The sequence below is a fragment of the Musca domestica genome, unplaced genomic scaffold (assembly GCF_030504385.1).
Source record: "Musca domestica strain aabys unplaced genomic scaffold, Musca_domestica.polishedcontigs.V.1.1 3, whole genome shotgun sequence".
NCBI lineage: Eukaryota > Metazoa > Arthropoda > Insecta > Diptera > Muscidae > Musca > Musca domestica.
In genome coordinates, this window is record NW_026712299.1 from 6,335,796 (window position 1) to 6,348,807 (window position 13,012).

The following is a 13,012-nucleotide window of genomic DNA, read 5'->3' on the forward strand; positions in this document are numbered from 1 at the left end:
TTAGCTACTAGATTTATGTTTGCCTTTCAGCAAATATTTTGTGCCCAAAAAAAATGAGACAAAAAGGAAATCTCAAATATTGTCAGCCAAAATGAGACAAAGGAATGTGGCTTTGAGATTTTCTCACTGTAGCTACTTTAGTAGGCTTGCGATTCGTAAAGGTTGTTTACATAAGATTATGTATGTAATGAGCGAAATAGTTAACAAATGTGGGAGAGATAATTTTTGTATTTTGTATTGAATGGGTGATATTACTATTAATACCAGAGCAATAAATATCTACTTTATATAGGAGACCATTCCGTATATTAGGAGATTGGCTATATACAGGATGAGATAAAAAACAAGTAAGCAAAGGCTATAGTCGTGTGGGGCCGACCATGTGATACCCTACAACACTACAATATATAAGAAGCTTTATCGCTTTTAAAATTATGTCAAAGAGCACTGCCCAGATATTACCCTTAGCATTTTGACCAGGGACATTTGCCCAATATTTACGCACTCCGTCGTGCTGTTGGTTGTAGTGGTCCATTTTACAGCTTAATATAATGCAATGGTCATCCAAAATGTTAGAATTCCTCCCTGTCCTTAATTTTCTGCGCAGGGGTGTTGATTGGCTTCAATTGTGTGATCAGGAAATTTTTCTGTTTTTGGTTCATTTGAACCTCTAAATATTTTGCGATCATCTCCAAAAGCAAGTGGCCCCTTTGTGTTTCCAAATTTAAACTCATATATATGATTTGCTTGGCTACAATATTTGGCTATATTCGTTAAGGAAATCAGCATATTTGTGTATTTCGGATATCATCTGCAAGTAATGTTGGTATTTTTTCACACAAAAGTAGTGGTCCATTCTACCCGCTGTCCTAAACTCTAAGTTCATGCGAGACTTCGTGTCCTTTAGTTTCTATTTGTACCTTTATAACGACTGCAAAATCAGGGATATTTTTAGTTGTTGGTCCATTTCAACCAGTAAATATATTGCGGACATCTTTGAAAACAATAGGCCTAGCCCTTCTGAGCTTAACCCTAACCTTGTAAAATTTTCGTGAGGATCGGACGATAATTTCAATATGTATATAATAATCCCAACTTGTGTTGTAAATTGAAAAAAATATTACAAAATGTATATTTCAATATTATAAGTCAAATTGAAAAAATCGCATGCGATGAAAAATATGAAAAAATAAAAAAAAAAAAATCACAAAATCTATATTAACATCACAACTGGTATTTTTTATGCGATTTTTTTTTAGATTTTATGCTTTTATGCCAAGAGGGCATTCTGAATTGGCAAAATTTGTCAAAATCGGTCCGGCCATTCTTGAGATATAAGCATTCAGCTAACATCCCCCTCCTATGTATATACACATTGTATATATTTCGCTATATATATCCGATATATTTACTATCGACATCGACGTAACGGCAATTCTGACCGTTACGTCGATGTCGACCCGTTCGTCTATTTGTGATTTCGTCGGGATTAAAATTCGCGGTTTAATGGAAAATTTGACTTTTATTTAACACAAATGTTATGGTCTATTTCACCCACTAAATATTACACGATTGGAAGACTTCTATCCACCCCTAAGCTCTAGCTCCATGCTACCTTCTGCTTCGATTGGTCCATAATTGCGACCTGTAGAGCAGCTACAAAATCAAGAAATTTTTCAGTTTTTGGTCCATTTCAACCCCTAGATATTATGCGATCATCTCCAAAAGAAATAGGGTTCTATTCTGGCCCTATCCCCACCTTCATTCTAAATTTCGTGAAGATCGGGCCATAATTGCGACCTGCAGAGTGATTACAAATTAACATGAACAGACGGACAGACGAATTGGTCACCTTTGGCACGAATTATGGCCTTCAAACGGCCAATGAAACCGTTACACGCTGCCCGAATGTTGCTCTGCGGTATTTTGGCCCATTCCCAGCGAAGCGCTTGTTTGAGGTGATCGTCACTTTGGTATTTTTTAGTGCCAACATTGCTTTCCAAAATACTCCAGACACATTAGTTCAACGGAGTGGTATCCCGATAATGTATGCTGATAATGAATATAAAAATAAAAAATTATGAATATATATACATTGTGGGGTCTACGACGAATATTTAGGGATGTTACAAACGGAATGTACCCTCCTTTAATATAGCCCCCTTTTTTCTGACCATTATTCATTCTGTATGTAAAATATTTTAATACTTTGTATACCCTACACCATAAGATTGTCATTCCGTTTGTAACACCTCGAAATATACATTTTAGACCCCACAAAGTAAATATATTCTTGATCCGCATAAAATTCTATGTCGATTTAGCGATGTCCGTCCGTCTGTGTAAATTACTCTAGCTTCCGAACGAATTGAAGTAGATTGATAAAATTTCATTCAAGTGTAAACTATGTCTGCAGGACTTTTGGTATTGAAAATGGGCCATGTAGGTCCACGTTTTAGTATAGCCCCCATAAAAGGGTACCTCCCGATATTCGATATTTTGATGATTTTTGCCAATTTATTCACGGAAATTGTTTCAAATTTGGTACTTGGAGTTCGTAATGGATAGTACAGGCTAAGACAGAAAATTGTCTGTGCAAGTACATGTCTTCGTATAGCCCCCATAAAAGGGTACCTCGCGATATTCTGTAGTTTGATGATTTTAGCGACATTATTCACCGGAATTGTTTCAAATTTGGCATTTGAAATTCGTAATAGATACTACAGCCTATGACAGAAAATTGTCTGTGCAGGTCCACATTTTGGTATAGCTCCCATATAAGGGTACCTCCCAATATTCGGTACTTTAATGATTTTAGCGACATTATTCACCGGAATTGTTTCAAATTTCGTATTTGAGATTCGTAATGGATACTACAGCCTATGATAGAAATTGTCTGTGTAGGTCCACGTTTTGGTATAGCCCCCATATAAGGGTACCTCCCAATATTCGGTACTTTCATGATTTTAGCGACATTATTCACCGGAATTGTTTCAAATTTCGTATTTGAATTTCGTAATGGATACTACAGCCTATGATAGAAATTTTCTGTGCAGGTCGACGTTTTCGTCCACGTCTTCGTATAGCCCCCATTAAAGGGTACCTCCCGATATTCGGTACATTGATGATTTTACCGACATTATTTACCGGAATTGTTTCAAACTTCGCATTTGAAATTCGTAATGGATACTATAGCCTATGACAGAAACTTGTCTGTGCAGATCCATGTCTTCGTATAGCCCCCGTATAACGGTACCCCAGCGATATTCGGTAGTTTGATGATTTTAGCTACATTATTCACCGGAAATGTTTCAAATTTTGTATTTGGAGTTCATAATGGATAGTACAGCCTTAGACAGAAAATTGTCTGTGCAGGTCCACGTCTTCGTATAGCCCCCATATAAGGGTACCTCCCGGTATTCTGTACTTTAATGATTTTAGCGACATTATTCACCGGAATTGTTTCAAATGTGACATTTGAAATTGGTAATGGATACTACAGCCTATGACAGAAAGTTGTCTGTGCAGGTCCGCGTTTTGGTATAACCCCAATATAATGATACCTCCCCATATTCGGTATTTTGATGATTTTAGCAATCTTATTTACCGGAGTTTTCCTTTCAAATTTTGTGTTTTAAGTTCGTAATGGATACTACAGCCTATGATAACAATTGTCAGTGCAGGACCACGTCCTCGTATAGCCCCCGTATAACGGTACCTCCCCATATTCGGTATTTTTAAGCTTTTAACAACATTAATCGCCGATTTTTTTTCAAGTTTTGTATTTGAATATTGTGATGGCTTATGACAGGTCCACGTCGTCGTGTAGACCTAAATACAACGGCTACATTCGGTATTTTTTAGATTTTAACAGAATTTTATTTATTTTTTGAAAATTTCCAAATTTGTTCCAAATTGTGGAGGGTGGAGTATGGAGCTGTTTTACTTGTTTTTATACCCTACACCACAAGGTGGTCAGGGTATTATGTCTTTGTGCATTTGTTTGTAACAGGCAAAAGGAAACGAGATAGACCCATAGTTATTTATGATGATCTGCATAGAATCACTTTCTGAGTTGGTTTATTCATGTCAGTCCATCCGTTCGTCCGTCTATCCATGTATTCTTGTGAACAAAATGCAAGTCGCATTTATTATCCGATGGAGATGAAATTTTCCAAACATTTATTTGGCCCAAGGACGAACCCTATTGAAATTGGAAATAATCGGTAAAAGTTTAGATATAGCTCCTATACATATCTTCCTCCGATTTTCGTTTTATTCTGCACCAAACGTGTAATATCAGCCCGTATAGTATGGTATTTTGCACATACAACCAAATTAGGCCTGAGAATAAGTATGCCAAATTTGATCGAAATCGGGAGCTATAGCTCCCGATATATATATATATATATATATATATATTGTATATATTGTGCATCAGATTTGTTATTTTTGTCCTCCGCAGCAGTAGTATGCACTCTGTAACAACAATATTTTGGGAAATATATCAAATACAGCTCAAAAATACCTTTGCTAAATTTTATCGAGACCGGTTCAGATATAGCTATAGCTCCCATATATAGTGTTCATCTGATTTGTTTTATTTGTTACCCACAGCCGTAATATACACTCCGTAACAACGATATTCAGGGAAATGTATGAAATACAGCTCAGAAATATCTTTGCCAAATATTATGGAGATCGAATTCAAATTAATTGTGCACCAAATGGGCAGAACAAGTCCGAATTTAAAAAATACAAATGCTTCGGGATATTTAGTCGTTTGAACTTTAAATAATAATTATAATCAAAGCGTGTATGACTGAATTCTCCCATAAAAACTTTTAATTGTTATATGGAGCTCTACTAAATTAGCAAAGTGGTGCAGGGTATCATAAAGTCGGCTCCGCCCGTCTTTAACAATTTCTTTACTGTTTTTTTTTTTTTTTTTTTTTTTGAAAATTGCCAAATTTATTCCATATTGTGGAGGGTATTCAACGATCGGCCCGGCCGAACTTACAGCTTTTTTACTTGTTTTTGTTTTTTTTTTTTTTTACTTTGTACCCACCAACCATAATAATTCAGTTCCACACTAATGCAATTTAAGAAACAATGAATTGTTTTTGTTGTTTTCTTCTTGTCTGTGACATGTAAGTAGCTATTGTTTATATTTTGTTCACCACGGCTGTTCTTGTTGTTAGAATAGTGGTCTAGAGATAATCACAAATCTCTGCTGAATTCTCTCACAAGATGCGTAGATGACGATATTTAATCCTTATTGTTGACTTTCCACATCCACACACAAACACTTGAACGGACATACATCCTTGGGTAAACACACATACACACACAGATGCATACACATGTTTTGCAAACAAGTAGATACAACTGCTAATGCTAGTGTCGACGTCGCACTACCCAGCGCACCACAGTAAATGGCATCAACACCAGCAGTCAACAAGCGAAAAATCCTTCCATTGTTCCCTGCCAGCGACCATCACTGATCCTTGGATAAGTGGCCGTGGAAAGATGTTTTTTTGCGCTCTACACAAATAGCTGGTGTGTTGTTGTAATTATTGCCTTCTGCATTTTGTCGACACTGCCGTCTTCTTAACTTTCTTCCATTCTTTAGTTCATGTAATCACAAATGTATGAAATTCGTCCACACATGACGGACGTCGCTAAAAGAGGGGGTTTTCCTTTTATCTCTTCCTTTGTTTTCTTTTTTTTTTGCAATTCATTTCTTGTGTCTCCTCTTTGTTGCAGTCATGTCGTGGTGTTTTCTTGTCTAAGGATTTATGGTTTAGATTTTTGCACTACTCTAATCTATTCCGATTTTTTCTATTTTTCTTTTGGTTTGGTTTGCATTGTCTGCTTCTTGTCGTCTAAGAAGGCTAACATATTGCGTAATTTTATTTCTTGTTCTGCCTTTGTAGGCAATGATGTTGCAATGTGTGTGTGCATGTGTATATGAAAAATATTCCCAGAGAGATTTGCACAGTTCAATAAATCCTTAAGAGCCTTGCGATCTAGATTTCATAGAAATGGCAATGAGGATGACGATGATGATGATAATGACGAAGAATAACGAAAGGTGGAAAATGTCAATTAGAACAATATAAAGGATAATAACCTGAATGAGCAAAAATTTCCACTGCTTCAATGCGGGCACATATTTTTGAAATTCGAGTGGAATTAATTTCCACCGATCCTCTGGCAGCGGAAAAAAAGTTAAGGCAGGTGTTTCGTTGTGAAGTTGTGCTGGTTATAATAATTTTAATTAGAATGCAATTTAAAATTGAAACAATTAAAGTTAGTTCTTGAGGGAAAAATAGTTGGAAAGTAGGGGTTTTTCCGATGCTGGTACCATAGCTTAATGTATTTACTATATATGATATCGCGACTGCAGAATCAGGAAAATCTTAATTTTTATGGTCCATTTGGCACATTATCAAAAGCCAATAGGCTTCAATTCTGGGCCATGCAAAATTTCGTGAGGATCGGGACCAGTATGTTATATCCTAAACACCTAGTGTTGTGGGTGTAAAAAATTCACATTTCAAAACTGTAAGACAAATTTGAAAAAAATTACGAGAATAAAAAAAGAATGTAACAAAAATATTCACTTCTTTATTGGCATATTTGTAGACCCCATATTTGTAGACCCCATAAACTGTATATTTTCATAATCAGCATAAAAATCTAAGTCGATTTAACGGTGTCCGTCCGTCTGACTGTTGTAATTACGATACACCCCACATTTTTTGGCGTAGAGCGTCAAAATGTAGCAGAAAAATTTGTATTGTGTCTAGAATGGTTGGTATTGAAAATCGGTCCACGTTTTGATATAGTCCCCATATAACGGTATACGGTCTTTTGTTGATTTTTGCCACATTATTCCACGGATTTTTCTAAAAATTGGTATTTGTAGGACATAATGGGTTCTAGCTCCGGTGACGAAACATTGTATTTTAGGTATTTTGATGATTTTTGAAACATTTTTCACGGATTTGTCTTAAATTCGGTATTTGTAGGTTATAATGGGTTCTAACTCATATGGCGAAACATATACAAAAACGTGAATCTATAAATACGGGCCAAGTTTTTATATAGCCCAATATAACGGTGCCTTTCGATATTCGGTGTTTTAATTATTTTTGTAAATTTTTTGACGGATTTGTCCAGAAGTAGTTCGTAATGGATCGTTGCTCGTATGGCGAAATGTTGTATGCATAGGTCCATGTTTTGGTATAGGCCAATATAACGGTACCTATCGATATTTTGATAAAAATTGGTATTTTTAGTTCATAATGGGTTCTAGCTCTGTGGAAGAACATTGAATATTTAGTTGCACATTTTCCTATAGCGCACATATAACGATACCCATGGAATTCGGTAGTCTTAAAAATATTGTTTATCATTAAGGAATCGACAAAAGTCGGACGGAGTCGATTTTGTAATATCCCTCAGAGCCATTCTAGAGTTTATGCCACATTACCAATTATTATATATATAGCGAAAATATTCCGGTGTTCAGATTGGTTAAAAATCTTAAAAATCCAACATATTTTTTTACCTTATTTGGGATGCATGAAAAAATTACGAGAAGGTCCTTAAAAAAGAAATTTTCAAAAAATTCACATTTTTGTATGGACGCATTTGAACACTTTTGATAATTAATTTATTAATCTTACAGTTTCTACAGTTCCTTGAAAATATTTGATAAATGGAGGCGCTAATTAAGAAATTGACGTTTTTTAAAACCACTATTTTTGTCAAGAATTTTTTTGAAAAATGCATAAAACTCAACGGTATTTTATAGAGAGGTTCTGAAAAAAAAATTCAAAATATTTTAGCAGGAGTTCCAACAAGTTTCCTTGAAAAGTTTCTGAAAAATTATTTTCTATTTTTGATAAAATTATTTACGATATTTTTGTAAAAAACAAAAAAATGGTTTTGTTAAAAAAATGCACATCGTTGAAATATTCACATTTTTATCAAAAAATATCAATCAGATGATACTTATTTTCTCTTTTTTATCACGATTTTTTCACTAGCCCTTGGAAACGGTATAATACAAAATCAATAGAAGAAGATGAGTTGTAAAATCAATCCACGTTTTTCTTCTGAAGGTCCTTGGAGGAAGTCATTTCAAAATTTTGTAAAATGAGGTCATATCGATATCTGGATCGAATATTTCAATAGGGTTTGTCAGAATTTGACTCAGAATTTGATTTTATGGAGATCAACAAGAGGAAGCTTAATTCTGTCTGATTTTCTTTTGTATATTACAAAAAGAGACATAATACCCTCTAGCATATAGTGATTATTTCCGTATACATCTTTTAAAAAATCTGTAAAAAAATTTTATAAAATTAAAAAAAAAAATACGGATACGGCTCGAAACTAATCTGTCGCCCATCGTGGTTTTCGTTGCACACATCACGGAATTGCATTTACCAAAATAATTTTCCTGTCCCAAATAATTTTAATTCACTGTTAAATCCAATATACAGTGGAACCATAATCGCCTGGTCCACTCAACCCCAGATTCAGTCTACTTCAGCTTTATTTCATTCTAAATTCTTGTTTATTTCAAATTCACCCGAATCATACTAACACTCACATAATATTTAAGTATAATTGAAATTATTACTATGTTTCGACATAAGGCAAACGATTTTCCTGGCACAACATAAACTTCGAAGCAGCAAACGCAACAACAGCAAAATCGAAAATAATAAACATTTCAAATAAAACCCCAGGCAAACGAAATACACCTGAGTCCACTGCCATGCCATTCATAATGGAGTGTGGCAGCGAAGGAAGACCGCTGCAGGTAAGGATGAAAGGGAAGTTGGCGGTGGCGGCGATGTTTGTATAAAACAACTTACCCACCACAATTCTATTAGGTCCAACTTCATGTATGGGGGGAGGCAAGTTGGCAATACCGTCGCCAGGCATTTGCGTGCCAAAATTACAGATAATAACTTTTACGCAGACTTAAGAGAATCTTAAGAGATACTTGAAACCCAAGCAAATGGAAATGAATGCAAAGGAGAAGAACAACATAAAAAACAGCACCAATCAATGGTAATTGTAAATTTTATTTTAATTATTAAATAAATTAGGGGAGTGAAGACCATTAATGGCCTGGAATTGATATAAAGATTATTATTTCCGAATTGAAGCCATAATTGGGTGTTCAAGGGAAAATTTAATTTGAAGATGATGAGAAGGAGTTGTGGGGAGTTTTTTTAAAAAAGTATTGCAGGTAGGGGAATTTTATGTTGTATTTGCAACTTCAAATAAATAAAAATTATTCAAACGATTCAAGAAATATTAAAATATACAAATAAAATAAGTAGAAAAACCGGAAGTTGTTCGGGCCGAACTTTGAATAGCCTCCACAACATGGAAGCAATTTCCAAAAAAAAAAAAAATCAGTTGCAAAATGCTGCTGAAATCAAAAAAATACTGAATATAGGGCTTTAATATTGTATGGCACAAAGGGTCTGCAATTTTCTGTCGCCGGCTGTAGTACCCAATATGAACTTCCAATATGGAATTTGATACAATTTTGGTGAATATTACGGGGGGAATTATCTGTCACAGGCTACAGCACCCATTACGAACATACAAGACGAAATTTGAAACAATTCTGGAGGACAATGTCGCAAAAATCATCAAAAAACCCGAAACTTGGGAGGTACCGTTATATGTGGGCTATAGCAAATTGGAATATTTTTGCAAGGAGAGAACAGACCTACCGAGAACCCCAATTATAAGGTTTTATCTGATTTGGTTGGAAAATATGGCAATAAAACTTGAAAATACCGAAAATCTGGAGATATCGTTATGTGGGGCTATAACTAAAAGTGAACCAATAAAACACACTTTCAATAACAATCATCCTGTATACACAGGGTCAGATGAAAACAATGCAACCAATTTAAGACTGCTGTCATTTCTAGGCCACTCTTCCGACAGCTGTTAAAATTATTCCAGTGATAGCGCATTATATTGTTTACAAGTGTAGACAAGCATTTTGGTGAGAATTTTCCAAAAAAAAGTTATTCGTGAATGAATTCAAGCGCGATAGTGTGATTTCTTTATATTTGGCTGGAAAACCACAAGTGGCTATCGTTAGAGCACTCCATCATTTAAATGTGAATAAATCTTTTGTGACTCGTACCATTGCTCGTTATCGTGATACTGGTAGTGCAGCCCGACATCAAGGAAGTAGACGGAAGAAAACAGCAACATGAGCAGAAATGGTTCGAAAAGTAAAGAAGCGACATGATCGAAACCCAAGTTGCAGTGACCGAAAAATGGCTCGTGAGCTGAACATATCGCAATATTACATTCGGCAAATATTGGAAAATTAGCTTGGGGTTAAGCCATTGAAATTCCAAAAAGTGCAACAGAAAGAAAATAGGCTCAAAAGAGTTGCTTCGCTTGACAGAAAGTGGTGAACTGCCGAATTTGGTTTTCTCCGATGAGAAAACATTCGTTGTCCAGCAGATTGTAAACAAACGAAATTATCGTGTTTACTTGCCAAAGAGGTCAGCTGAAAATGTGCACCTTCGGTTGGCCACCAGAACTCAAGCACCGGACACGGTGATGCTGTGGGCCGTCACAACAGCCGATTGTCGCTCTCCGCTCTTTTTAATCGACGTGGCATCAGAATAAGTGCCGAATATTATCGTGAAAATTTTCTGGAGGGTGTATTAAAGCCTTGGTCACGCAAACATTTTTACCGCAGAACTTGGATATTCCAACAGGGCTCAGCACGCGCCGCCCAAGAATGGTTGCAAAATGAGGTTCCTCGCTTCATTTCCAGCGCACAATTGCCACTAAAATCTCCGGATACCAATCCGTTGAACTATTGTATCTGGAGTATTTTGGAATGCAAGGTGGGTACTAAAAAATACCAAAGTGTCGGTCACCTCAAACAAGCGGTACAGAGCAACATTCGGGCAGCGTGTGACGGTTTCATTGGCCGTTTGAAGGCCATTCTTCGTGCCAAAGGTGATCAATTCGAACAAATCTAAACTTATTTTAAAACTTTTTGCTTTCGTTCAATAAAATTAAAATACGTAAAAAAGCTGTGAGTACGGCAGGGCCGAACTTTGAATACCTTCCACCATAGGTAACTTTTGTCATAAGGCATTACAATATTCCTATGCGAAACTAAAGAAAATCGGTGAACAATATAGTTTAAGTCAAAAAATACCGAATATCGGGAGGTACCCTTATATGGAGACTATACGAAGACGAGGAACTGCCCAGACGATTTTCTGTCTTAGGCTGTAGTATTCATTACAAACTTCAAATACCAAATTTGAAACGATTCCGGTGAATAATGTCGCTAAAATCATCAAAGACAGTATTTTGGGAGGTACCGTTATATGGGGGCTGTACCAAAACGTGGACCTACATGGCTCATTTTCTGTCCTTGGATGTGGCATCTATTACGAACTTCAAATACCAAAATTGAAACAGTTCCGGTAAATAATGTCGCTAAAATCATCAAAATACCGAATATCGGGAGGTACCGTGATATGGGGGCTATACGAAGACGTGGACCTCCACAGACAATCTCCTGTTATAGGCTGTAGCACCCAAATTTGAAAGAATTCTGATAAATATTGCCGCTAAAATCCTTAAAATACTGAATGTCGGGAGGTACAATTGTATGGGGGGCTATACCAAAACGTGGACCTACTTGGCCCATTTTCAATACCAAAAGTTCTGCACACATAATATACATTTGAGTAAAATTCTATCAATCTACTTCAATTCGTTCGGAAGCTAGAGTGGTTTCAACGGACGGATAGACGGACAGAAATCGCTAAATCGACATAGAAATTTATACTGATCAAGAATATATGTTCTTTGTGGGGTCTAAAAGGTATACTTTGAGATGTTACAAACGGAATGACAAACTTAATATACCCTCCATACTATGGTGGAGGGTATAAAAAATAAATAGTATTTCAACAATATTCTCCCAGAAACTATGGTGGAGGGTGTAAAAAAATGTACATAATATGGCGTTTGTCTTTGTTGCAGTTTCTGTGTAGTTTTTTATCTCACCCTGTATATTTACTTTTAGGGGTCTCTGACGAATTTTTCGAGGTGTTGTAATGGTTGAGGGTATACAAATCTTAACCCAATGTCTTCTCACTCCTTTGTAAATATATTTTATTCTTTTCCATTCGTATTTTTTATGCATTCAAAATAACTCAAATTTAATTCCATTTCACATCCTCCGCCAAAGGAGACTAGACTAATAACCACTACAACATTTAACCATTTTCAAAAAACCATTCAACTATCCGAAAATTGCAATAATTTCGTATTCTTATCATCGCCCATGTATCTAAAGCACATCATTAACTATGTATGTCGAAATGCAGGTACATACAAACTATGTTAACTTACAAAAGAAGTTCTATAAAAATTTTAAAAGTTATTACCTTGATATGCTACCAAGTTGATGTGCCTCTGCCTGGGCCAAAAGAACAACGAAAATAATGCAACAATTCGCCTGAAAGCAATTTAAATAAGCAACAGAAGCTCCAGCTACCACCACCAAAATGCTATAGCTGCACTAAGCTGGAGTTATAAGCCCTGCTGCTGTGGCTGCTGCCATCTCGCAAATAAACTGTAGTTTGTCTGATGCCACGAGTAATTTTACAAAATAGCAATTGGGAATTAACTACACAATAATAGTGGCAGCAGCCAACTGGAATAGTTGCGGAGCAATTTTTTTCTTTTCATTCGTTAGATGCCAATGCTGGTATTGTACGTTGTTGTGTTAAAGGTAGCTAGGAATAGTTGTGAATACACCTAATAAGTCCTTAAGAATGGGAATTACATTAGATGCAAAAAGTCGTACATACGTATGTTATTGAGGGTACTGTGGTATGGATACGGGGTTTTAAGACAAATATATTTGCTAATAAATGCTCTGTTCCAGAACAGCAAGAATGTACAACTTTTTGCC